This window comes from Notechis scutatus, chromosome 3 (assembly GCF_049901735.1).
Source record: "Notechis scutatus isolate UNSWTSFEM ecotype Mainland chromosome 3, rNotScu1.2, whole genome shotgun sequence".
Lineage (NCBI taxonomy): Eukaryota > Metazoa > Chordata > Lepidosauria > Squamata > Elapidae > Notechis > Notechis scutatus.
The window spans coordinates 128,917,181-128,944,877 of record NC_142011.1 but is presented as its reverse complement, the minus strand read 5'-3'; the positions used below and the strand labels follow the sequence as shown (position 1 = coordinate 128,944,877).

At 38.9% G+C, this 27,697-nt stretch overlaps 1 protein-coding gene across 1 annotated transcript in view; it reads left to right on the top strand.

Annotated features, from left to right (window-relative positions):
• Positions 1-819: 819 nt before the first annotated feature.
• CDH18 (cadherin 18) overlaps positions 820-27,697 on the top strand; it is a 659,070-nt gene continuing 632,192 nt past the window's right edge. Inside the window, exon 1 of the mRNA XM_087961171.1 lies at positions 820-1,073. The gene's annotated coding sequence lies outside the window, so the exon portion shown is untranslated. The remainder of the gene's footprint in view (positions 1,074-27,697) is intronic.

Here is a 27,697-nt window from a genome sequence, read left to right as displayed (position 1 = left end):
AGGGCTTAGGAAAAACGTGCCTAAGAGAATCTTAGTTGGTGAAAGCACTGAGATCTGGTCACTCACACAGGCATTTTCTTATGTTACATTTCTGTAGAGACAGAGAAACTTACTTCCTCAGCTTGCTTCCTCAGACACACACTGGGAACATTGAACTCAGAAGAAGAGAGATGATGCAAGTACTGGATAGTTTAAACTACTATTAAACACTCTGAAAATTGTGAATACAGTCAGACCATCAAGTAGCAACCCCCTTCTACCCCTCCCCTCAAAAAACCCCTTGATATGCAGGACTTTGTGAAGAGAAGAGGTAGGGAGACCAAGTGATGAAGAAGTGAGGGATTTAAATTTTGGATGGGAATGATCCAGATACCCACACATTGTAACTAGATTTAAGGCACTTAAGTGTTTGCTGCAATATGAAGGTAAAAATCATCTCTCTCCCCACCTTCCTCCCTCTTGTGTCTAACACAGCACAATTTTCTTACCATGTCTTCTGATTAGAACTGCTTCAAGTGATTTTCCAAGTCTAAGCAGGTGCTATTCTTCTGAAAGAAGCTAGCTTTTTTTTGCAGCATCATGTGTGTGTGAACAAGAGATTCAATAACCAACTTTAAAACATAACTGATGTAATTGCTGGGGGGAAAATGTTTTTATGTGCTCAGAAAAAAATCTGAGGTTCCAGCAGCCCTGTCTATTGATTGGCTGTTTAAATAGAGGCCTATATGAACCAAATAGGCTGGCCTGATTATACAACAGCAGCAGGATTTCAGTGCTCAGCTAGTGTTGAGGCAAAGAAGCCAGAGACAGGAGGAGAATATGTACTATGGCATCAGTATGTAACTGCTGGAGCTGAAGAAGCCAGCTACCTAGCTCCCTCCGTGGACAACTTACTGTGTTGCTTTCTTCCTTGCTGAGAAGATGCCAGCTGTGTGCCTGTGAAACAGCTAAGAGAACGGGTCCTTGGAATAATGTGTTTGACTTGTAATCGGTGTCTCTGAAACAGAGCTTCATTGCTGACATACCTGATGTCAATAAAACCTCTCAGAACTCAAGACATATGCAGAATGAAGGTGAGTTGTTCAGTGCATGCCTTATCCCCTTATCATGATGTGGCTTTTATTGCATTTGAATTTTTGCTTTCTTAATACAAGGGGAGAGTGAGTGACTGCTTTGCATAAATAGGAAAAAAAGATGTGGTGTTTTTTTTAAGACTCAGTGTCAGTAAATGGAAACGACTCCTGAGGAAATGTTTTCACGACAGGCATCCTTTTTTCATTATACAGTATATAAGAAGAAGAGGAACAGCACAGTAAGATATTTCTGTCCTTTTATATTAGCATTCTTGCTAAGGAGCTTGACTTTCTTTCTTTTTTTAAATGCTGCTATTGCTTACTGTTGGTAACTACTTAAAAATAAAAGCTAGTCTTATCAACTTTAAGGTCCATTTAAAAGCAATTCTTGCCTGCTTAAAATAAGGTTTGCCAGGTATCAACAATAATACCATAACCTTAAGCATGTATAGTACGACTTGTAAGAATTCCCCTCCTCCCCACCCAAAACCAATCCCATGAGGTTTTAGTCTTAAATAACATATGGAGCTTTTTGTCTTCTTTAAATCAAACAGCTCTTTTCATTCAGTAATAACATGTTCTAACTTATCAAATTATAGCACCTTTAAGTTAATCTTTTTTTAAGAAGAGAATAATTGATTGGGGGGCAGATGCTTGTCTTCTAAATTACTGTTGATATTAAGTTACTCTAGTTAGTGTATACAAGTGGTCAATGGAGATATTGCTAAAAAGGCAGTTTTCTTATTTCACATTGGTAGACTTTGCATTTTGTTGCTCCAGCTGTCATAATCTGCATTGCCTTTTACATATCCTAGCCATTTTTAAAACATTCATGGTTTTGTTTTTGTTTTTGTTTTACTATGGTATTAATTTGCTACTGTAGGATTATTATCTTGTGTGTAGAGAAATTAAAATGGCTGTATCTGAAGCTTTTGATGAACTTATGTTGACCAATAACTTTCCTGAGGTTTAGTCCAATTAACAAGATTTAGATAGTATGTTACTTCTGCAACAGTGACTGCTGTTTCTAAAGAGTAGCCATATATTGCCATGGAAAATGATCTCTTGCATTTACTGTGTTTTCTGGCTATCTCTTCTCTTGCAAAAACTCAAAGGGTCAGGATGTAGGACACTTAAATAAAAATTACTTTTAAAATAGTTGTCATTGGAAAAAAAAATCTATCCTGAAGAAAATTAATATGGAAGAAAATATTGATATAATTCAGTATGGGGTTGCGGGTTGCTTAAATGTAAGTCCAAATGTGTTAAAAGTAGGCTGGTTGTTTTTTTAAAAAATAAGGGTTCAGCTTAATCATAAAAAAATACAATTGCTAAAATCTCCTTTTCTACTCAAGAATTAAGGATGAAGAAGCCCTATGTTCTTTTGCACCTGGACGTCTACTTCCAGGTTGAACTGCAATTTTAAAGTGCAACTCTTATAGATCCCTACTCAGAGGTAATACAACTGAATTCAATTGAGATTACTCCCAAGTAAATTAGTATCGAGGCTTAGCTATACATGGTAACACATGGGGGGACGAATGTATCTTGAAAATATGTAACCTATCTTTGAAACTTCCCAAATAGCTACTTAAATGTTGAATTGATATATGACAATTGAAAGGTCATTTCTTTTTTTAAAAAAAGGGAAATATCTAAAGAAAAAGTATGTGCATGAAATTCTTATGTTGTAAAGAAATGATTACTAGCTTCTTATCTTGAAATATTTAGCTTCTTTTAGGTTCTTGCTGGGGGTGGGGGGGACAAAATGCATGATCCAGGCAAAGTTATGCCCTTTCAATAATTTTGATGAGAAAAATAAACACATTTCCTGCTAAATCCCAGTTAGCTAACGGTAAAACTTTCTCTGGAGTGTGCCTAAAGTGTGTATCTCTATATTAAGAAGAGAGATGCTGCATATAGTAATTTTCCTGATGTTGTTCTCTATCCCTGGAAATACTTTACTTCCTGCTGATAAAAATTAATTTTGTCTGTAAATCATCTTCTCATCTCACTACTCTGGGGAAATTTTAAGTGTGCTCCTTTCCAGTTCTCTGAGGTACATAATAACTATACCATATGCTTTATGCATATGCATATTATGATTTGTCTAAAACATCATTTTGCAATCTATAGGCCCCATTCTGTGTGGAGACCTTCCTTATGTTATAAAGTAATTGTGTCAAGCCAGGACGTTGCTCAGGTAAGGGAAGGCTGTAAACATTACACCCAGGAGTAGACCAAGTTACTTGGGTTCCTTATGCATGATCAATGAAGTGAATTGGACTGCCATTTGTCAGAAATGGTATAGGGTCTCCTGCTGAGGTTGGACTAGATGACCTATAAGGTCCCTTCCAACTCTGATTATCTGTTATATGTTAATTGTTATGGAGAAGACTCTTTTATATCTAAAAAATGTAGATCATCTTGATGAAAAACTCTAAAAATATGAATTCTGGCATAATTTCTTCTCTATACTGCATTCTTTGTCACAATCATATGTTATTTGATGTGTGATGTGCTGGAGGGAAGATTGTTCATTTATGAAGGAGTCTACCATTATAAATATTAGTTTGTAATATAGGGAATATAATTGATGAGTACAATTCTAGCCAACTTAATAAGCCTATATATCCTTATTTAGTAAAGTTAGAGATCCACCATCTCATTCTCAGGCTGACTCTATATATTGATGATTCGTATGGATACATATATCTCTAGAAGTTAATTTAGCATATAGCTTTCTAGAAGTACAACATAGTTATATAGGCAAAAAATAGTTACTGGGAATGCTGCTCATTTCAAGGATTTGTATGACAAAACTAATAGACTGGGATGCTTTTGCTACTCACAGTTTATGTGCATTTTCTTGTTGGTCTTCTGAATAATACTCTTTATTAAACCTGTATTTCAAACTGCTCCTTTGAAGATCAAATTGATGGTCTCCTTGATATCTTTGAACAAGGTTTATCCAACTCTTGTTCCAAATTTTGGCCCTGTGTTATTCAGACTGCCTTTTTGTGATGCTTGCCTGTTTGGGAAATAATTTACATTCTGCTGTGGAACAGAACTCTTTACTTGCAGTTCACTTAGAGCCAGTAGAGGGCTCTTTCTCCCTATACTATCTACATAGCAGGTTATGCTACAAAATATTTCTAGGCTGCTTATCACTGAAAAAAAAAGTTCTGCTCAAATTAAAATATGGAGGGATTTTACTCCGTAAGAAATATTTATTTTCTTTGACTTTATTATGACGTCTAAACCTTTTTCCCCCCTTCAATTAGTCATGCCTATAGTAATATTTGTAGTCTCTTTCTCTTGGAAGATGCACAAAAATGTTAAAAATAGCACAAAATATTCTGCCTGAAGAAGAATTTATAATTTTAATATCTGAGGGGTGGCTGATAGTAGACCAAGCTGAAAAGCAGTGGTTGTGCTTTGCATTCAGAACACAATATTCACAGGTCAGGCTTTCCCTTGAAGCAGAGTTAATTGAGCTATTTCAGAAAACATGGAGAAGTGAGAAAAGCATCATTTTGATCTGCTTCAGGCAAAGGAATATCTCGAACTATCATTACCCAGCCAGTTTGACTTACTATCTTTTACTGCCTTCAATCACAACTAGCTCCAACATCTGTGGATTTCCCCCTCCTCCATTTACACACATTATTGTGTGTAAACCACAGCTTGTGTAACAAGCTATGATTTAAAAAAAAACTTCAATGATTTGTCTGTATGCAGCCATTCAGAAGCATTTCAAATCAAATCTGAAAATGATCTTGATAACAACTTGATGGTCACCAATAGATTATGACAGAAACAAGATACATTGACTTCAATAAGCCATATTCCCAGGGTTGGGATCCTACTGGTTTGGCCCGGTTCAATCGAACTGGTAGCTCCGAAGAGCAGCTGACACTGAACTGGTTCGCTGCAATGATTGTCTGGTCATCTGTTTGGCCCACCCACCTGCCCGGCCTCTAGGCTGTTCTTTAGTCTCTGCGTTTTCCTCCTCAGCTGCTTTGCTCAGCATAGCTGATTGCTGCTCATCAGCTGGAGCAGGTGAATGCTTGCTGGGCCCAGTAATTTGTAATTAGTGCACATGCATGCACAGCGTGCATTTGGCGTGCACACACACAAAGCAAACCGGTTGTTATGCCGGTAGGATCCCACCCCTGCATATTCCTTGGTAATTGTGAATTGAATGACAACCTGTGGTGGTGTTCAGATAATCCTGGTACATTTCTTGAGTTATTTTCTTTGAAGCACTCATATTGAGGTTAGAGACATATCTGCAATATGAGCAATGTGCCTTTTAATTGACCTATCAAGTTGTATAACACTAGATTAATCATTATATAAATGTACAAAATGGCAATTGCCATACTGTCCAATTCATTTGTAGGTTAATTAAATATCTTCTAGGAAGACCTACCATATTTCACGGTTGTAAAGCCTTCAACACTCAGATTCTCATATAAAGGACATGTCTCAGCCAGATAATCAAAGTGACTTAAGTAATCATGATAATTGGGGTAGTCCATATATTGGGGAGGGGAATAATTATCTATAATTCAGAACTGGAAATTGTTGCACATTTAAATACTCTTCTCTAAAAGCAAATGGATATGGAGGAATATTGAGGGGGAAAGCTTCTGTTCACATCCCTTTTAAGTTTTGAATGCATAAATAAGGCTTAAAGGTAAAGGTAAAGGTTCCCCTCACACATACGTGCTAGTTGTTTCCGGCTCTAGGGGGTGGTGCTCATCTCTGTTACAAAGCTGAAGAGCCAGCGCTGTCTGAAGACGTCTCCTGGTCATGTGACCGGCATGACTAAACCCGAAGGCACACAGAACACTATCACCTTCCCACCAAAGTAGTCCCTATTTTTCTACTTGCATTTTTACATGCTTTCAAACTGCTAGGTTGGTAGAAGCTGGGACAAGTAATGGGAGCTCACTCCGTTATGTGGTGCTACCGAACTGCCAGCCTTTCTGATCGACAAGGTCAGAAATAAGAAATAAGGTTTATTCTTTTCTATTCAGGTAGATTCCAAATGTTTCATGGCCATGAGTGTTATGCTGATGAAAATTGCAATAGCAATGGTGAATTTGGAAAATGAGTTTACAGTGTAAATGTAAGTTAAAGCTGGTGCCATTTCTATCCCATTTTTCAATCTCACAAAAGCTGCTTTACTTCCACAGCCTAGATGTACTGAAAACATAAAAAAAACAATCGGTGTCCCCACAAGTTGGACCAATGGAAGAGTGTAAAGTATGATATTGATTTAGTGTTGTGACCTGACTCTGGAATAATGAAAATTCACCCAGGAGTGATTCCTATGATGAAAACTGCTATGCTGCCTATCTAGCTTTATCTAGTTTCATTAAAAAAAAAATCAAGCAAAGGAACTGGAAGGCCAGTTTTCTACAAATGCATTCTAGAATTTCTACCAATGGAAACAGTCCAATATATGAACCCAATTTGTGCCACTTGAAATATATGAAGGCCAGATGAATTAATTCATCCCTCAAAAAATAGTAAATGCTCTAAGACAGTGGCCCCCAACCTTTTTTGTGCCACGGCCCGGTACCGGCATCACAAAATCATCCACGGCCCGGTACTGGCATCACAAAATCATCTGCGGCCCGGTACCGGCATCAGCACACATGGCAAGGCGAGCCGAGCGACCGGCCAGCCAGCAGTCCCCCGCTTGTCCCCGCCACCTTCAACTCCTCCTTTGTACCTGTATCGATGGGCTTCGCGACGGCTTCAGGACGGTCGCTCAGCTCGCCTTGCCATGCATGCTGAAAGAATCCTTGCGCCTTAGTTTTGTTCGAAGCCGCCCCCCACCTCGATGAAACAAAGGCGCGAGGATTCTTTCAGCACCCAAACGCCACTTTCTACCCGGAAAAGCTCACCGGAAGCACTTTTTCATCAAAACAAGATGGCAGCGCCCAGCAAACCGGCGGCCTGGTAGAAATTGTTCCACAGACCGGTACCGGTCCGGGGACTGGTGGTTGGGGACCCCTGCTCTAAGATCCAAGAATCTAAACCTTGCCTTGATTCTGAACTGGTTCCACTTTCTCCTATGGGAATGCCCAGCTTCACTGTGTGGAAGAAAATAAAAATCTGGAACGATCCCTTGTTGGAGAAATGAATCTAAGTGGCAGCATATGCAAAGATATAAAATATAGTATTTTTCTGAAAAGAGTGCTACAAAATCCTGTGGCTTATAAGAGGAAAAACAGGAACGGAGTTTGAGATTCAATTAGTTTAGGTTTTACTTTCATTGGATCCTCTCTTATTTTGAGTTTACAGTAAATCTGGGGCAAGCCTTGGGTATCAGTTCTGGATTATACTAATTTGGATGTAGAGAAGGAATGCATATTTGTGCTTATTAATCAGAGTTATTGACTTGGTACAGGTAGCCCTCAATTTACAAACACAATTGAACCCAACATTTCTATTGTAGCCACTTCTATTATGACATTTGTTAAGTGGTTTTTGCCCCATGTTATAACCTTTCTTGCCACAGTTAAGTAAACATGGTAGTTGTTAAGTTAGCAACATGGTTGTCAAATGAATTTGGCTTCCCCGTTGACTTTGCATGTGAGAAGGTTGCAAAAAGTGATCACATGACCCCAGGACATTGCAACTGTCATAAATACATGACTGAATTTGGATCACATGACTATGGGGATGATGCAATGGCCACAAGTGGGAAAAACCTTTAGAAGTCACTTTTTTTCAATGCCGTTGTAACTTCGAATGGTTACTAAATGAACTGTTGAAAGTCGAGGCTACCTGTATGTCATGTGAATAAGCAAAAAGACATTTTTCTAGCTGATATGAGGAAATTGACTTTGACTAGCAATTGAAGAGACCCATAGTAGTACTTTCATATGTAGTACTTCCCTTTTATTCAGATTTTAGTCCAAGCTGATAATGCTAGTTCACCTCTAGTGTGAATGCCTGTGAATTTATGAGGATAAATGAGCAATACGGTTGATAGCTCATATAGGCTTTTATCAGTGGGATCTTTTGAAAGGATCAAGCCAGTTGTCAGTGAGAAAAATGATTGAGGCACATGGCTTCCAGTGTCTCTTTGAAGTTTCTTCTCTCTTTTGTTCCTATACCAATAATGCTTCCTTTCCTTTCCAGAATTTTTATTTCAAAAAGAGATTGTGTAGTAAAGTATATAAAATGATATTTGGTGAAGCGGTTGAGATCTGATCTAGTAATATAGCCCAAACTTGCATTACTTTTCTTTTTTAATATTCTTCCTGATAAAATCAGGTGTGCTAATTGTAAAAGAAGGTGGTGCTGGCTGGATTTTGGAAATGTATCTTTTAAAGTTATTAATGATACTTTTGCTGATGCCTTTCTTTAATCTTATGCTCTCTGGTCTTTAATGTGGTTTGCAGAATGAGTCATTTGCACAGAGGCATAATCAATTCTGAATGTAAAATGTCTGTTAATTACATTATTTTGTTAATTATTCATTTCACTTGGACTTTCTGGGAGAAAAAAATATTGGGAAAAATAGCAAAGAAAGACAGGAGAATTCATTAAAAGCCAGAAACAAATCAAAGCAATCAACTAAATTGGATGCTGCTTCTGTTGAGTTTGTAGTTCACAGAAAGATTTTGGCTGCATTTAAAACAGATTATTTACCTGTCTATTATTCCTTCACAGCAGAGTAATGTGTCATAGATCAACATGAGCATCATAATTCATGTGGTACAAGATTCCTTTAAGCTAGTATAGAGTGATTAGCAGATTTTCCTCAAGGGAATCATTAACTGTGAGAGATGAGAATCTTGCCTTCCATTCTTTTGAACATGAAGGATTCATTTATTTATTTGGAAATGAATCACATGGATCAGGGGTTATCATATCACAGCCATGGGCTAATTTTTTTTTATATGGTCACAAGCAGGAGCAGATTGCCAGGCCCAAACTTCAACTGAGTTCCTGGACTGTGGTATTGTGGAGGACATCCTGGGAAGGAGTAGCTGCAGCAGTCTGTCAGAAGTCTTCTTCTTGGTGGGCTAGCACTGTCCAATGGCTGCCACAGTGCTTGGCCTACAGACTTACCAGCCATGATGGAGAGGATAGGTAGGATCTGATCATCAGAGAAAAGTTTGCCAACCCCAACATAAAAAATAGCTTGGACCTGAATATATTTGGGATTCTTTGTTGATGAACAAAAATTAGGCAATTTTTAAAGCAGTCGTAGTTGGTTATTTTTTAAAAGAACAAAAATGAAAAAGAAAAATTCCCAAACACCATCAGGGTAGTAGGCACATGAAACTATGATGACCTGACGCAAGGCACAGAAGAAACACAGCTGGGGAACAGTTCTAACTTTATTGCTCCAACTTTCCCCCAAATGTCCTCACATTTTCTGCAAGTTCTGAAGCAAAAAGCTCCCACACACACCTCCGACAGCCTCTGGCTGAAAGTAGTCCAGCAAACAAAACAAGGCAGCAAACAAGGCAAAAAGTCCAGTGAGGCAGGCAAACCAGGCAAGACACACAAGATGAAGCACAGCAAAATCCAGACATCAGCAATGGCATGCAAGGCTCCAAGAATTCAGCATTTGTTCCCGACAAACGCCCCTCCCAATGACATCTCCTTAAGTCTCAGTCCCCAGGTAAGCCTTGTGAAGAGGGGCAGGGCACTCTCTTCCCGAGTCATCAGGTCAGCCTGCACTGATCCCACCTCCTCTCCACTCTCCATGCTAGAGGATCAGGAGGGGGGCAGTCCTTGCTCATCACTCTGTTGCTCCTCTGCTCCACTGTCTGCCCTCTCTTCCACCCCCTCTTGCTCATCCTGCACCTGTTCTTCACTGTCAATCCTTCACAGGCTCGAGGGACCTGGGGCTGCCTCATCCTGCTCCTCTGGTCATTCCTCCAGAGCCAGTGAGGCTGTGCCCTCTTCCTCCATCGGTCCCAGCTCTGGCTCATCCTCCTCTGTGGACTCAGACTCCAATGGACCATGACACAAACTCTTAGGAAATACTATTCCAGAGGGCAGGCACAACAGTGTAATATAAAACAGATTGTTGTACACCATTAATTTTATAATCCTTACTTAATACCAATTTAAACTTGAGTCATCTTGCACCTAGTCACAACCCATAGCATAATCATTATGCAGCTCTAGGTGTTGTGGATCTGTTGATGTCACATGCACTTTCCTGATTCATCCACCTTTGTTTCATGTCTAAGTTTCACCAGTTGTTCTTCCGCCTGCTCCAGCCAGGTTTTCTTTGGAACTGATCACTGTATTTTTAACCTAAATGGAAGTAATTCCCAAGCAATCAATAAGAAACTCAGCATGATCCCATGCAATAGAATGTACTCAAACCACCTCAGTCAATGGTTCAATTTGGTTGCTGCACCATTCCTTAATTGTTACTTAATTTTGTCATAGATAAATTAATAATAATAAATATATAAATACATTATAAGTCTTATGATTTATGATTTATCACTGTTGTTTGTATGTATATTGACAGCTTGTGCACTGGAGACAAATTTCTTGTATGTCCAATCACTCTTGACCAATAAGAATTATTCTATTCTATTCTATTCTATTCTATTCTATTCTATTCTATTCTATTCTATTCTATTCTATTCTATTCTATTCTATTCTATTCTATTCTATTCTACTCCAATCCATTCCATTCCATTCCATTCCAGGTCTTGGTCTTGGTTTTGGTCTTGGTCTTTTCTTATTCTATTGATTGAAATCCCCCCAAAATGTCATAGGCACTGAAAAAAAATTCAAGCTTTTTCAGTAATTTTGAAGCAAAGTCTAAGGTTCTGCATTATAAAACAGAATTAATTTAATATCTACACTGGTATAATTTAAATCAGCATTGAGTACTGCTACCCAAAAAAATGGTACTTCATAAACCTGAAAAATATCTGAAAAACAAAGCATTTTAGTGGATTTTAAACTTCAAGCTAGATGCCAAATTCAAGTTCAAAGGTGAGTCAATTCCAAGAAGTAGGAGCTAAATGGGAAAAGGCAAAAATGAAGTGGCCATTGTAATAAGTGGGAAATTTAAGCAAAATTAATTGTATAATTGAACTGAGAACACTGGAAAAAGTACTATGTAATCCTTGGAAGCCATCACAAATTATAGGCTAGATAGACTGGCTAAATGATTGTGCAAGATAGGCAAAATATATAAAGAAAATCCAGTTTCCATGTGATTATATGTACTCAATTTTGTACAATCATTACAAAGAAAATTGTATGGACATGTGATTGGGAATTTAGATTGACTTGAGTCACTCTACATTTGTGTGTCTTTCAAAAATGAAGCAAGATTTCATAATCAAAAAAATTTGAAAGGTGCCATTTATATCATCAAGATCAACTCCCTGCTCAGAGCAAAAAGCCAAATTAGTCTGTGCTTGAATTCATCAGTGATAAGCTTTCTACTTAAATGCCTCCATTGTTGAATTTTTCCTAATATTCATCCAGAATCTTTTGTTATGTAAATTAAGCCCTTTATGTGTAGCCTATAATCTTGGGTGATCAAGAATGATCTTCTCAGTGATAGTCCTTCAGGTATTGGGAGAAAAATGTTAATATATGGCTTTGTAGTATCTTGCTTTTAAGACCAGATATGCTTGATTTCCTCAATCTTCCTTTATAGGTTTCCATTCTTTTGATCAGCTTCATTGTCTATATCTGAATACCCTCCTAGTTTTTCTGAATCTGAAGTACAGAATGATGCCCAATTTATTCTATCTGTCCAAGGCAGAATAAAACAGAATTGTAGCTGTTTCTGATTTAGAATTGGTGCTAAAATTGTATTATACTATGACTCAGTATGTAGCTAACTGTCAAATAAAATCCCAAGTCAAATTATCAGTAGATTGTGCATTTTTCAGATTATTTTTATATGTTTTTCTTTAACATAAGGCTAAACTATTGGGATGATGTCAAATTTCAAGTGTGGAGTAATGGAAAGTTTGGTATTTACAGATAACTGGCAGGTCTGATCATCACAAAATTAAGTTTGTGATATAAGGGGTAATAGTAGGAGATCTGGTTCTGCCACATATCATCTAGACAGAGTTATGGTAGAAATGCATAGAGATGACCTTGGAGTAGGCATGCAGGGACAATTGGCAAAACATGAGTTTAGCCATGAGAGCAAGAAAACCTGACCAAAGAAACTTAGAATACTTTCAGGCTTTTAAAATTCTGTGATTATAGCCTATATCAACAAAGTACAGTTTTAGTATTGTTTTTAGTGTCTATTTCCTAACCTGGGCTTCTTCAAAGGGCTAACAGATAGATTGAGCTGTATTTTCAGAAAGACAAAACTGAATGATGAAGCCTCTCTAATCAAGTATGCCAGTGATACTGGAAAATAGGCTGTTTTCTCCCAAGAACACAGGCATATTGAGTCTTTAACTTTACAAACTAATATACATGCTTGTCATATCAGAAATGACAGCATTAATACAAGAAGTTAAAAAATGAAGGGAAATACTAGTATCAAGTGTCAAAATAAAATCAGAAACATATGATTTAATATTCATCATTGCATATAGTATTCTAAAATGTCAAAAGTACTTCAGATACATTTCTTTAGACAGCAAGGCTTTTAACAACTCTGTGAATGAGACCAAAATATATGTTCCCATAATTTGAACAAAGCTGAAAAACCAACCATGTTTGTCAAAGGCTACATACTGAGTTCATGATGACTGCTAGCTCAGGATATGCCTATATATTAGTTGTCTGAGAGTGCAGAAAGATTTGTTCAGAGTGAATTTTAATGGACTTACACACTTTTGAACTTGTGTAATGTATATTCAAGGTAGAATGCATTGATATGCCACTATCTACACTTCACTGAATTTTGTGATGTGGATTTCAATTAAAAAGAAAGGAAGAAAATTATCAGGAGTGGGGGAAGCAAGTCGATAAAAATGCATATGTTCATAGAAATGTGAAAGAGAAAATGTTCATGGAGACTGAAAATTTGCAGACTAATGCAGAAATATGAAATAATGACCGTACTATGAAAAAGTGACAAACCAAGCCAAATTAAATATCACATATTCACCCATCCCTACTAGCTGGGATACAGATCCCTTTTATCAGTGGCCAAGACAAAGATGCTTTAAACTCTGTTGAAATTCTTCACAAAAACAAGAGGTGCAAAGTGATTCTACAATAAATATAAACAATTTGAGCTAATGAAATATTTGTCTTGGATAATTTGGAGTTACACTCAAAATTAAAGTTCAAAAAAAAAAACACTGATTGAATGATTGAAATTTTTTTTTTTTATTTTTTTTTTTTTTTTTTTATTTTTTTTTACCCCAACCAAACCAAACAAAACTAATGGAAAAAAAACACCCCCCCCCCCCCCCACCCCCCCCCCCCCCAAAACAAAAAAAACTACAGGCTGATCCAACTTTGATGTAATGTCCTTAAAACAAGTCAAAATGAGGCACAGTAGTGTGTGTGGCCTCCACGTGCCTGTATGACCTCCCGACAACACCTGGGCATGCTCCTGATGAGGTGGTGGATGGTCTTCTGAGGGATCTCCTCCCACACCTGGACGAAAGCATCCCCCAACACCTGGACAGTCTGTGGTGCAATGTGGCGTTAGTGGATGGAGTGAGACATGATGTCCCAGATGTGCTCAATTGGATTCAGATCTGGGGAACGGGCGGGCCAGTCCATAGCATCAATGCCTTCATCTTGCAGGAACTCCTGACCCACTCCAGCCACATGAGGTCTAGCATTGTCTTGCATTAGGAGGAACCCAGGGCCAACTGCACCAGCATATGGTCTCACAAGAGGTCTGAAGATCTCATCTCGGTACCTAATGGCAGTCAGGCTACCTCTGGCGAGCACATGGAGGGCTGTGCGGCCCCCTAAAGAAATGCCACCCCACACCATTACTGACCCACTGCCAAACCGGTCATGCTGGAGGATGTTGTAGGCAGCAGAACGTTCTCCATGGCGTCTCCAGACCCTGTCACGTCTGTCACATGTGGTCAGTGTGAACCTGCTTTCACCTGTGAAGAAAAACAGGTCACCAGTGGGGAATTTGCCAATCTTGGTGTTCTCTGGCAAATGCCAAATGTCCTGCACGGTGTTGGGCTGTAAGCACAACCCCCACCTGCGGATGTTGGGCCCTCATACCACCCTCATGGAGTCTGTTTCTGACCGTTTGAGCAGCCACATGCACATTTGTGGCACGCTGGAGGTCATTTTGCAGGGCTCTGGCAGTGCTCCTCCTGTCCCTCCTTGCACAAAGGCAGAGGTAGCGGTCCTGATGCTGGGTTGTTGCCCTCCTACGGCCTCCTCCACGTCTCCTGATGTACTGGCCTGTCTCCTGGTAGCGCCTCCATGCTCTGGACACTACGCTGACAGAGACAGCAAACCTTCTTGCCACAGCTTGCATTGATGTGCCATCCTGGATGAGCTGCATTACCTGAACCACTTGTGTGGGTTGTAGACTCCGTCTTATGCTACCACTAGAGTGGAAGCACCGCCAGCATTCAAAAGTGACCAAACCATCAGCCAGAAAGCATAGGAACTGAGAAGTGGTCTGTGGTCACCACCTGCAGAACCACTCCTTTATTGGGGATGTCTTGCTAACTGCCTATGCTTTCCACCTGTTGTCTATTCCATTTGCACAACAGCATGTGAATTTGATTGTCAATAAGTGTTGCTACCTAAGTGGACAGTTTGATTTCACAGAAGTGTGATTGACTTGGAGTTACATTGTGTTGTTTAAGTTTTCCCTTTATTTTTTTGAGCAGCATATATATTTGTTTTCTTAAGTTTTCACGGGTATTTATATGTATGGTATTCAGCTTTGCTCAGGTATTTTCCCACGTCATTATAGTTGTGCTTTTAAAGTTGTAGCAACGTTTTGGCAGAATCTCATCTGCTATCATCAGGCTTCTGTATAGTGTTCGGCTGATGAACAGTCATATCTTACTCTAGGACACGGTGCTTATCTCTGTTTTGAGGAAGCCAGTGTTGTCCCAAAACAATTCCCATTGTGATGTGGTCAGCATGGGCAAAGGTTCACATACACACAGAGGATCACTATTACTTTTTAACCGGAGTGGTACCTATTAATCTACTTGCAGATGCATGTTTCCAAACTGCTAGGTGTGCAGGAACTGGGACAAGTAACAGGAACTCCCCCTGTTGCATGGAGGTTGGGTATCAAACCCAGGTTGTCCAGCTGACAAGCTCAGCATCTTTAACCACTGAGCCATTATGTTAGAGTAGCATAGACAATAATAATTAACAATTTTATTAATCATTAATTAATTAATGATATAGATTTGTAGAGAATAGAAAAACATGAAATGATCCCTACACAAAAATTGGGGGCCAGAAATATTTTAATATTTAATATTTAATATTTTATATTATTTTTTTCAAGCATTTTACCGATGATACAATTGGAATTCCCAATATTCAGCAATATCAGTCATTAGCAATAGCAATGTTATTGCAATATTTTTTTTGCTATGTTTTTAACTCATATCTTTTCCTGGATTGTTTACTTATCAAGGAGCATAGCAAAAATCAATGGGAACCTAGTTTTCCTGTATGTTTGTTGCAGTTGCATTCAGTCACTTGGAATCTGCAGGATGACATGAAAGATTCCAAAAGTTGAAGTCCAAAACCATCTGCTCTTAGTGAGCCACCAAGATTGATTTGTATAGCTTCCTGGAATCTTAGTAGGAAAATTTTCCAAGTCTGCTCTCTACTATGAATGGCAGTCCTCTGCTTATTCAGAAGACAGTTTTGAGCTAGCAGGAATGTTTCAGTTCCTACTTTATTTATTTTATTGCCTCTGAATCAGTGTTACATCCTGCCAATTACCTTCAGTTCTCTAAGCAAGATTTCAGAGGTGGTTTGCCCTTACTTGCTTCCTAGGGATGAGAGAGTGTGACTGGCCCAAGGTCACTGATCTGAGTTCGTACCTAAGGCAGGACTAGAACTCACATTCTCCCAGTTTCTAATCTGGTGCCTTAACCACTATACCAGAATGCCTCACTTCCCATTTTATCATCATCATCTTCTTCATCATCATCATCATTTTAGCCATCCACTGCAGTTTGTATGTCAATATTTATTTATTATCCTACCTTTATTTTTTTGGCCAACTCAAAGTGACATATTTAATTTTTCCTCCTTAATGTTGCTCCCCCTTTATTTTCCCCACAAGAATCTTGAGAAGTGGGTTGAATTGCAAGAGTGACTTGTAATTGGATGAAAGATGAGGCTTTAGAGCAGAGGTGAAGAACTATGGCTCCTTTATGACTTCTGAACATCATCCCACATGGTGGGCTCAGGAATTATAGATAATTATTATCAAGTCATAAAAGGACCATGGTTTACCACCCCTGCTTTTGGGAAACCTCAGAGCAATATCATATCTACTATTCATAATGATTTTACACCATTACTAGGGCTTATACAACTTATAAAATTAGGGCTGTGTTTGGTTTTGAGGCTTTTTTAGTGGTGGAAGTCATTCCTTTGTAATATAAATAATAATTGTTTTTTTTCCTCATCATGAAATCTTAGGGTTGTATGATTGTTTACTCTACATTACTAAAGGAAATCACGGGAGTAATTGAAATATAGGACATATCATATTAATGTATACCCCATCTGTTATGTGGGACTTCTGAAAGGTATTGAACTTAAATCTCAAGTCTGATTAGTTAACATCTCAATATATTTAACTGACATTTTTACATGCAGTTTGGTAATGTTCAGCTGTATTTATATGTACCTTTCTATGCAATTTCTGAAAACAGATTTCCCCAATAACTGATATTGGTGTAAGAGATGTGAAGCAGCAGCATTAAACTATAAGGCAAATGATTGCCCCCTTCCAATTCTTATTAGTGTTTCTTGAAGTGGAAAACATTATCCTACCCTAATTCTCAACTATCTAGATTGGAGAACTACCTAGATTTGGAGAAAACAAATCAGACAATGTGGATTTGTTATTAGAGAGTTTCAAGAAAGCTGGAGAAGATCAGAGCAAAGGTAGATATGGGAGAAAATTGACTTGAAATATTAAAAGACTGCATCTCTAGTTATTTGCTACAGTAACCTATAATAAATGTGGGATTAGAAACTTTTTAAAACTAACAGCAGAGGAAATGCTTCAACACCACAGTGACATCAGCACAAGTAAACTATTTTTTCCTCCCATTCCAATATTTGATGTTTAAAATCTTCACATTGGGCCACAAGGCCAGCTACCTAATCTGTTGTTTTCCATACATTGAAGACAGGTCACATTGTCAAAGTATGTTACTAACAAATATTGTCCCTGCAAACATGTAACTAACCCTAACCTCATTTTTGATATCTGTTTCTAGAATAGAAGAGAGTAACTTCCCAGGAGCAGGAACTGCTACACCACATTTATCTTGAACAATAGTTGGTGCCATTTGAGCCACTAAACTTTTGCTCTTGCAAACTTCATAACTGATTGAAAGGCTACACCCATCTTTCTTGTAAATGAAAACTGGAAGCAACTAATGGAAACAATGTTATTTGGAAAAAAGGAAATTGACTCACTAAGTAGAAATTTCGCCAATTGAAACAACTTGGCGGTAGTTATTGCAAGCACCCTGGTAGAGCTGCATTTGCAGTTTTGGCTTTTCAGTTGTGTTAAGCATCTGTTGATTGCTTGGATCACTGAAGCATATAATGCTGAACAAAATCACGGGTCAATAAAGTCATTTATAATGATCTGCCTGCCAGCTAAAATGGCCAATGAATCCATCTAAATTCCCTCAGACGCCAATCTAATTAGGATATTCCATGTTTCTGAGGGAGGAGATTTTGTATAATGACTGGCTAATCTATTTAGATCCATAATTCTTATTTTTTTTATATTATTATTCCTGTCAAAATTGAAATTTGCCTTTTGCAGTGGAAATAAAAGCACACAAAGCATTACTTGAAGCACTGAATGTTATGACAAAGTGTTTATTTCATGCCTTTGAGGTGGCCAAAACATTTGTCCCATATTGATCCCTTACAGCAGGAGTCTCCAATCTTGACAACTTTCACACTTGTGGACTTAAACTCTCAGAATTCCTCAGCCAGCATGTTGCCAAGGTTGGAAACCCCTACTAAGACATTCTTAAGTTGAAGGTATCCCCATTCCCCATTGTTGTTAAATAGGAAGATCAAATCCAGTTTGAAGTTGGGAAAAAGTCTTAAAACAGTCATTAGCATAACAACTGGTTTAATGTCAGGATCCCTGCTTCTACAAATACTCTCCTATAGAACATTTTACCACCAATTTTCAAAGTATTTTTCCCAAAATAGTTAAGTATTAATGAGTCTCATTATAAAAACCCAGTCTATATCCTCATATAGCCTAAAGATTTTCCACTGTATGTGCTTATGGATATAAGCAGAAAAAACAATTACTACCAACCTCCATTCCATCGAGGACCTGTATACTGCACGAGTCAAAAAGAGGGCTGTGAAAATATTTACAGACCCCTCACATCCCAGACATAAACTGTTTCAACTCCTTCCCTCAAAATGACACTGTACAGCACTGGACACCAGAACAACTAAACACAAGAACAGTTTTTTTCCCAAATGCCATCACTCAAATAATTCTCTCAACACTGTCCAATTATTTACAAAGTCTGCACTACTATTACTATTTACCTTCTCATCACTCCTTATCACCCATCCCCTCCCACTTGTGACTGTATGACTTTAACTTTGTCATTTGTATCCTTACAATCTATATTGACTGTTTCCTGGTATGTTTTGATTGCTTATTGTACCCTATGACTATTATTAAGTGTTGTACCTTATGATTCTTGACTCTTGATGAATGTATCTTTTCTTTTATGTATACTGGGATAATTTGCACTAAGACAAATTCCTTGTGTGTCCAATCACACTTGACCAATAAAGAATTCTATTCTATTCTATTCTATTCTATTCTATTCTATTCTATTCTATTCTATTCTATTCTACTCTATTCTATTCTACTCTATTCTATTCTACTCTACTCTACTCTACTCTACTCTACTCTACTCTACTCTATATAAAGTGCCTTTTCTGCTATACACTGTTCCATGATTGCAAAGGAAATAAATTATAACTTTTCAACATATCCGAAAAAGGGAAATATTCCCTTTCATTCCACTTTTTGTGGCTGACAAAATATTAGCCTGATGATAACTTTTACAAATCAGATAAATTAAAGTCACCATATTCTAATAGTAGGTTTAATGTAGCTAAAGAAACCATTTGTATTCCACTATCACAAATCAATTTCCTAAATAATCTATCAATTCAAAGGAAATACTTATTTTGTATTAACATAGGGATATTTCTAAGTACATAAATGAGGGACAAAATTCATTTTAATAATCTTAATTTTACTCCACAAGTTTAAAGGAATTTTAACCTATCAATTTACAACCAATTGAACTTTTTCTGACAGTTCTAATGATAATCTTGATTAACAAAAACTAAATTAACCCTCAAAATAACAGCAGCAGCAACAACAACAATAATAATAATAATAATAATAATAATAATAATAATAATAATAATAATAATGCCATAAGGATCTTATATACTTTTGTTGATACTATGCTAATTTCTTTCCTAACTAAAACATAACTCCAGCAGTCTCACTACTATTTCCAGAAATATATGAGATATATGAGATACCTGACCATCCTATTTTATCATCTCTGATATGATATTCTTGTACAAATAACCATCATCTTTATATCAATTCATTATTCATTATTTTAAATATATTTCTGTTTAATAATATTTTTCTGTTTTGCACTCCTACTCAGAATCTTCAACTTAAACATATGAAGCATGAAATGTATTTCATATTAACAGATTTACAGATCCATAAAAAAACAAATCTTCAAGACAATAAATATGGACTTTACAAATATGTGTATAGTAAGGATAAGGATAGAGAAAGGTGGGGGGGGGAGAGAAAGACTTTCATTGAGCACTAGATTGCCACCTCAACTATCTTCCCATTTTCCATCCCTTTTATTAAAGAATAGGAAAAAGTTAACATTGGAACATCAATAAAGGGCAATGCTAGTCCAAGTACCAAGAACTCTTAGCACAAAGATGTAAGCCTTCCACATGCCAAAATCAGTCTTTGCCTAGTCAGAAACACCAATAAAGCATCATGATCCACAAAACTCTGTTCTGACCTGAGATGGACCAATAATAAAAACAAAGCCTAAGCCAAAGACAATTCCTTCCTCAAAAAATAAAAACATAGATTGAGGAAGATCACTAATAGCTTGCAATTTATGTTCTTTACATTTCCATGAATTGATCACATATGCCTTTAACAGTAACCAGTTAAATGTTCTTTGAGACCCCCAGAAGTGATCTAACTTGACAAGAACCTTTTATTTCTAGGTCCACCCCTGAAGACGGTGAAAGTATTTCCTACAAGCATTTTTTTTTGGGGGGGGTGGGGGGAGTCAGAAGTTTCTTTTCTCTCTGTACCTATAGGGAAACCCCTCATCTTTAGGTTTCTGTGGGCCAACTCTTCTGATATTTTAAGCAAAGTTTTATCAGGCAGATCTATGCTCTTTACATGCCTTTTAAACTGTAGATTCTGCTTCCTTCAATCTGCCTTCAACCTGGGTTTCCTGAGAACAAGTAATCACCATCTTCACATTCTCCAGCTCAAATGGTTAATTTGGGGCTTTGTTGTTTTCATGTTTTCACTTTTATGTTCCAATCCTGAGTGGTGTTGTTCTTATTTGGTATGCCAATATCTTTACCAATAGTACCTATCTCAGACTATAACATATCATGATTAGCCTTCATAAAGTTACACATCAATCCATCAACTCTGTGTGGTGTGTGTGTGTGTGTGTGTGTGTGTGTGTGTGAATTTCTCTCTATTCCAGACTGAATTTTGCCCAAAGACATAGGATGCATTTCATCTTGAATTCCAAGAGTCTCAGCAGCAGAAAAAGTTTCATCTTGAGGCTTGACCATCAAGACTAACTCTTCTATGAAAGAGGGGCTGGTTTTGTGTTCATTATATTCAGAATAATTATCTCTTCTCCAAATATGTAAAAACCTTTTGATAAAGTGAAAAAAGCCATAAAAGGGGTTTGATTCTAAATTTTGCTCCAACGACAGTACTTTAAAAGAGGGAGAGAAGACCAAACAGGCAGCTATTAGATCTCCATGGCAGCTGAAGTCCAGAAAGTTATGAAAAATACTGAAATGTTAAAAAAATCTGCATTAAAAAATCTCAATCTCTATCTATCTATCTATCTATCTATCTATCTATCTATCTATCTATCTATCTATCTATCTATCTATCTATCTATCCATCCATCCATCCATCCATCCATCCATCCATCCATCCATCCATCCATCCATCCATGTGTATACTGTACATATATACATATAAAAGAATATAATCTCAATTTCTTTATTTGATTTTTCTGCTGCTTTTATTTTTAATCAAATCAATCCCCTCTTTCCACTCCTGTGGTTTGAGTTGAGCTGAGAGAAGATGACTGGTCCAAAATCTTCCTGCCAGCTTTCAAGTCTAAATGAAGACTAGAACTCATTGCCTTGCCTTGGATTCAGCCCTTTTAAAGATCATAGCCAAACTGGCTGTTCCTGAGAAGTCATCGTTATCCCCCCCCCCCCCTTCCCCCCCCCCCCCCCCCCCCCCCCCCCCCCCCCCCCCCCCCCCCCCCCCCCCCCCCCCCCCCCCCCCCCCCCCCCCCCCCCCCCCCCTTTCCCCCCAGCTATATTAATTTGGAATTTTAATAAAATTTTAATAAAAGTCAAATCAAACTTGAATTTTATCCCACCCCATCTACATTTTGAATATAGGTTCTGGCTTGCCACTCAAAGATGAAATATAATAAAATGTGTTAATCACAGATGTAATAATTTTATTTAGATAAACATAAATTCTCATTTAAGTCAAACTTGACTGCTGATTATTATATGGGCATTTTGTAGCAATTTTGGCAGCAGTAGAGAAGTGATTTGCCATTGTCCTTATAACTTCATATCAAAATAACCAGGTACAACCCTATTAAGCTTTCTTTCTTTCTTTTAAATCAGCCAAAATCACTAGAAGCTGTCATCTGCTGCAACCATCAAATCAAGTTTTCTTTAGTGCCTTATGGTCCATGTTACAACATTAAATCCACATATACTTCTAGAAAGTATATGGAAAACCTACCAATAGTTATTACAGAATCCTTCTCTTTCTCATTCTCCTTAGCTATTTCTGTAATCTGCCAAGCTGATTTTTCCCTGTTTTTCAGCATAACCATTGCAGTTTTATAGCTAAGCTTCCTAAACCAGATAAGTTGCTCTTAACAGGTTATTCCATTTACTGTGCAAGTTTTATCTTCTCATACTGTCTTAGCCTTTTTCTTTTTCTTTTCTTTTTTTCAGAAAGGCTATGAAAGAAATGAGGACAGTTTAATGGGTTTTCTTTAAAGCATTTTCCTGAAAGCTAATTATGCAAATGGTTATTACATGGGATGCAAACTGAGGAAGTAAAATAAATAAGTACAAGTAAGAGAGGGAATTGAACATTCTTGAATTCTAATTGCAAACTACTAAGGTGTGGTTTTATTAAGCTTTTGGGATAAGTTTTTTATTCAGACAAGCATTTAAAAAATGCAGGGGGCCAATGGAGAACTGTTGCTATACAGGACAGATGTGCTGAGTTCAGTTGGTAGAATGCAAATTTAGAAGGCTCTTCTAATCTACTTGTGAATGGCAATTTGAAAGAGTTATTTACATTTTATGTATGTATTAGTGCTTGACTTGCTAGAAAAATCAAATGAAAACTGTGCATTTCTGATAATAATGTGGCTTGACTTGATTTATGTACATGTTTGTTTGCTTCCTCCCTTTATTATTTTTAGAAAAAAACTCATGGTGATGAACACACACAATACTTCTTCCTTTCCCTATTTTCTCATAACAACAAACCTGTGAGATGAGTTGGGCAATGAGAATGTGATTGGCCCAGTCTTGTTTGTGCATTGTGTGAGGAATGTGTTATATACAAATCAGACCAGTGACGATCAAGCATTTTCCTATCCTATTGTACTTGACAGATAGTTTAAATACACCACTCCAAGCTGGCTTGCCTTTTCACTAAACATGCTATTTTGTGCTGGTATTCACTAAGGGTAAATGTGTGTTACCTGAGAGATTTCTGGCAGGCCAATGATATTCTAGAGGTATTTATATTTCCATAACAATATCTAGGCATCATAAACTCTCTAGGCCTCTCTAGATGCAAGAACCAGTTGGAATCTGCCAATTATCTCTATTAAGACTGAGGATGTGTTCCTTAAAAGCTGTTTTTGTTTAGGTAAATTGTTTAGCCCAATACACACTGCACTAAGTACATTTTTAACTCTTTGTCTCACATGTTTTTCCCAATGCAGTCATGGAATAGAGATAATTGGTTCTGGGCTACCTATTTTTAGTTCTTAGGTACACTTTGAATAATTGTCTTATTTTGTCTGTTGGAAACTCAGAATGGAAAAACAAGATTTAGAAATATACAGGGACATCCAAACTAACCTAGGTGTGCCAGTAGCAGAAACAATCAGAGAGGAGACTTGATCAAGTAATATGTTTATGGTATTGATTTAATAACTGCACATTTTTAATATGGTGATGGCCAATTACCCATTTATTTGGTCTGCTCCCTGCCTACATCATAATAGTTCATGGGAGTGTTTGTGACTGTTGTGATATTCTCTAGAGATTTTTTTTTCCTTGGGACATATTTGCACATCATTTGAAGCCAGAATGAAAAAGAAGAAGAAAGGAAAGTGGATATTTTATGGCTTAGCATTTGGATGCTCCTACAAATAGTCAGTGGAACTAGTTTGTGAAGCCAAGCTGAACAGCATTGACAGTAGTATTCCCCCCCGCCCTCAACAAGCACATGAATGACACAAATTCCTTCTGCCTTCCCTGAAGTGGCCTCCCAGCTGGGAGTCGTGGCTACGCTTTAGTACCAGTAGTCTTAGGGTTGTGGGTACATAAAGCTTAGTCCCTTTCCAAGCTAGTCCATCATTCATTGTCAACTCGGTTTGATGGTCCAGGAACCAAGGATCGATCAATAGGGCCATTTTCAATTCTGCAATCAGCTTATCTTCCAGGTGTTTGGGGTTGTGGTTGGCTTGGGCTCGAGTGGTCACTTGGCCTGCCGATTGAGCGTCTGAAATTAAGTCTTGTACTATTTCCTCTTGGTGGCTGTCAAACTGAGGTTTTTTAGACAGAGAGTCTGCCAGTATGTTTTTTCCTCCAGGGATATATTTAATGTTGAAATTGAATCGCTTGAAATATTGGGCCCAGCGGACTTGTTTGGGCGATAATCTCCAAGGGGTCTTTAGAGCCCCGAGATTCTTATGATCAGTCCATACCTCAAAGGCCTCTGGTGCCCCTTCTAGAAAATGCCTCCAAGTCAATAAAGCCCATCATACGGCGAATGCTGCTTTCTCACAGAACGCCCACCTTCGCTCTGTGTCTGTCAGCGTTTTGGACACATAAGCACAAGGCATCAGTCAGCCTTGAGAGCCTTTGCAGCAAAACGGCTGCCACTGCTACATCACTTGCATCTGTTTGGACAATAAAAGGCTTGGTCGCGTCTGGGTGCTGGAGGATGGGCTCAGCTGCGAAGAGGCATTTTAAGGTCTTGAAAGCTTTCTGACAGTCCATAGTCCAAGCCAGGGGTTAACTCAGCTTTGGTTTAGTGGGTGACAAGCCCGTTTTTAATAGCTCTGTCAATGGGAGGGCAACTTCAGCAAAGGAGGGAATGAATTGTCTATAGAAGTTGGCAAACCCCAAGAAATTTTGAAGTTGTTTTCGGGTTCTGGGGGTTTGCCAGTCCAGCACCGCTTTCACCTTTCTGGGGTCCATTTCAATCCCCAGGTTGGATATTCGGTAGCCTAAGTAGTCCAGCAACTCTTTGTGGAATTCACAATTCAAGAGTTTCACATATAATTTGGCAGCTAGAAGTTTTTCTAGAACCTGTTGGACCAATTGAACATGTTCTTCCATGGTTTTGCTGAAAATAAGGATGTCACCCAGGTACACGAGGACCCCCCGGTAAAGGTGCGGGTGTAGCACCTCATTGATGAGCTGCATAAATACTGCAGGAGCCCCCTGAAGTCCGAAAGGCATGACTTTGAATAGGAAGTTACCCAGAGGGCAGTTAAAAGCAGTTTTCCACTCATCTCCCTCTTTGATGCGGACCCGATAGTAAGCTTCCCTGAGATCTAGCTTGATGAATACTTTGCCCTTCGACAGGTGGTTCAATAAGTCCTTCATAAGAGGGAGAGGATACATGTTTTTGATGCATATGGCGTTCACGCCTCTAAAGTCAACACACAATATCAACCATCCATCTTTCTTCTCCTTGAACAATACGGGGCAGCTAATCTTGATTTGGCAGGCTCAATAAAACCTCGTTCCAAATTGCTGTCAATGTATTTCCTTAATTCAGTCATTTCAGCAGGCATCATGGAATACATCTTTGGTTTTGGTAATTTTGCCCCAGGCTCTAATTCTATGGTGCAATCAGTGGCTCAATGGGGAGGTAAAACATTACACTCTTCTTCACTGAATGCTTCAGCCAAGTCTTTGTATTGGTCGGGTACATGGGGGTTATCTGGGAGAAGGTGGGATGCTATGGACGCTGGCTCAGGCTCTGGGTTCAAGATGACTGGTGGAAGAGGGGGCAATGGGCCCCGTCCAATGAGGATTTTTCTGAATCCATCCTCCCATTTGATTGTTGGGGCCCATTTGTCTAACCAAGCAAGTCCCAGTATGATTGATTCTGACATCTTGGGGGCCACTATGAAGCATATGAGTTTGCGATGGGGCCCTAATTCCATCTTGATCAATTCTGTCGTTTGAGTGGCTGCCCCCCCCACATTAAGTTTCCATCCACTTGATCAAATCAGATTGGGCGTTTTAGAGGGTTAGTCTTTATGCCCAATTGTTCAACGATGGGAAGTCCGATAAGACATCTAGAACATCCAGTATCAATGACAGCTTCTAACTCCCTGGCCTCCCCCATGTTTGGTACCACTAACTTGACTGTAAAAGGTATGATGGGATCACTCACCATTGGGTCATCTTCGCAGGTTGGGTTCTCGGGGATGTGTCAGTCCAGTGATCTCTTGCTCCCATCTGCGCAGAGGGGGCTTTCCCAGCTGTGTTTGGTGAACCCGCCCCTGCCCGGAGGTCTTCCTTGATTCTTCCGACCTCTAACAGCTGTATGAGGCTTCAACAGTGGAGCTTGTGGTACAGGAGCAGGGGCCAGACAGTCTGCTGCCCTATGACTGGCTTGGCCACATCAGTAACATTTCAGCACCCTGGTGGGTCAGGTACGAGCAGTTTCAGCTGGTCCGGTCGGTGGTCTCCTCGCCACAATTCTCTTAGGTGGAGCTGCCGGAAGGGGTTTCCTGTGTGGGTTGATGCTGCGATCTAAGCTGAGGGAGGCAGCATACCATGATTGTAAGGTCTCTTAGATTCCCCTAATTTCACAGGCCTTCTTTACTTCTGGATCAATGGCTTTTTTAAAATAGTGTAAAGTCATTCTTTCAGGCCAATCCATGAGGTGGCTTGTGAACCTTCTAAAGTCCCAAATGAATTCTGACAAGAGTGGCTTGCCTTGCCTCATTTCCATAAACTTCCCTTCATTCTCTGCTACCCTGGCTGGATTTTCAAATCTGAGTCTTAATAATTGAATAAATCCGTTTCCATTGTATAATTTGGGGGCTTGTTCATTGTGTAGTTGGGCCACACAGTCTGAAGTATCCCCTTCATTCATCCCATTTTTTATGGCCGTAACCAAATCACGCTCTGTGGCATATTGATATCCAAATTGTTCTATATGGGATTGCATTTGAGTGAGGAAGTAATTGAAATGTTCATGGCGGCCATTGAATACAGCCTCAAAGGGTATTTGGTCCGGCCTGGATCATGGTTGCAGAGGTGGCACATGCCAGCCCCCTGCAGGTTGTACTGGAATGGAAGGAACAGGCCGGGTGTCGTACATAGGCTGGGTAGGCCCCCTGAATAATGGCTGGGTGGTGCCTCTCTGGAATAGGGGTCCCTGTGGCCTCGCTGCTGGTTGGGGCTGCAATTATGGTTGCCAGGAGGAAGATGGGTGTGGCCTGGTTCCCTGGTTGGGTAGAGGGGAAGTGGCTGCTGTCTGCTGTCTGGGCAACCCCCCTTCAGACCAGGGCTGTGTTGGTGCTGGCTGCCATTGGCATTGAATCCACCCTGCTTCTTTCTGGCTTCCTCCAACTGGCATCTGTATAGTCTCCTCATTCCTCATGATAATTGGGTAAGTGAATATGGGTGGTCTCAAGCTTCCACCCATCCAAACGGACTGTGAGACCAAACCTGTCACCTTTAAATTTTGGAACTGTTGATGTAAATCTGCCCTGGATAGATTTCCAGGAATAATCTGGGGGTTGTCTTCTTGAGAGAATTCCGACCCCAATTGTCTCTCTTCCCTCCAATCT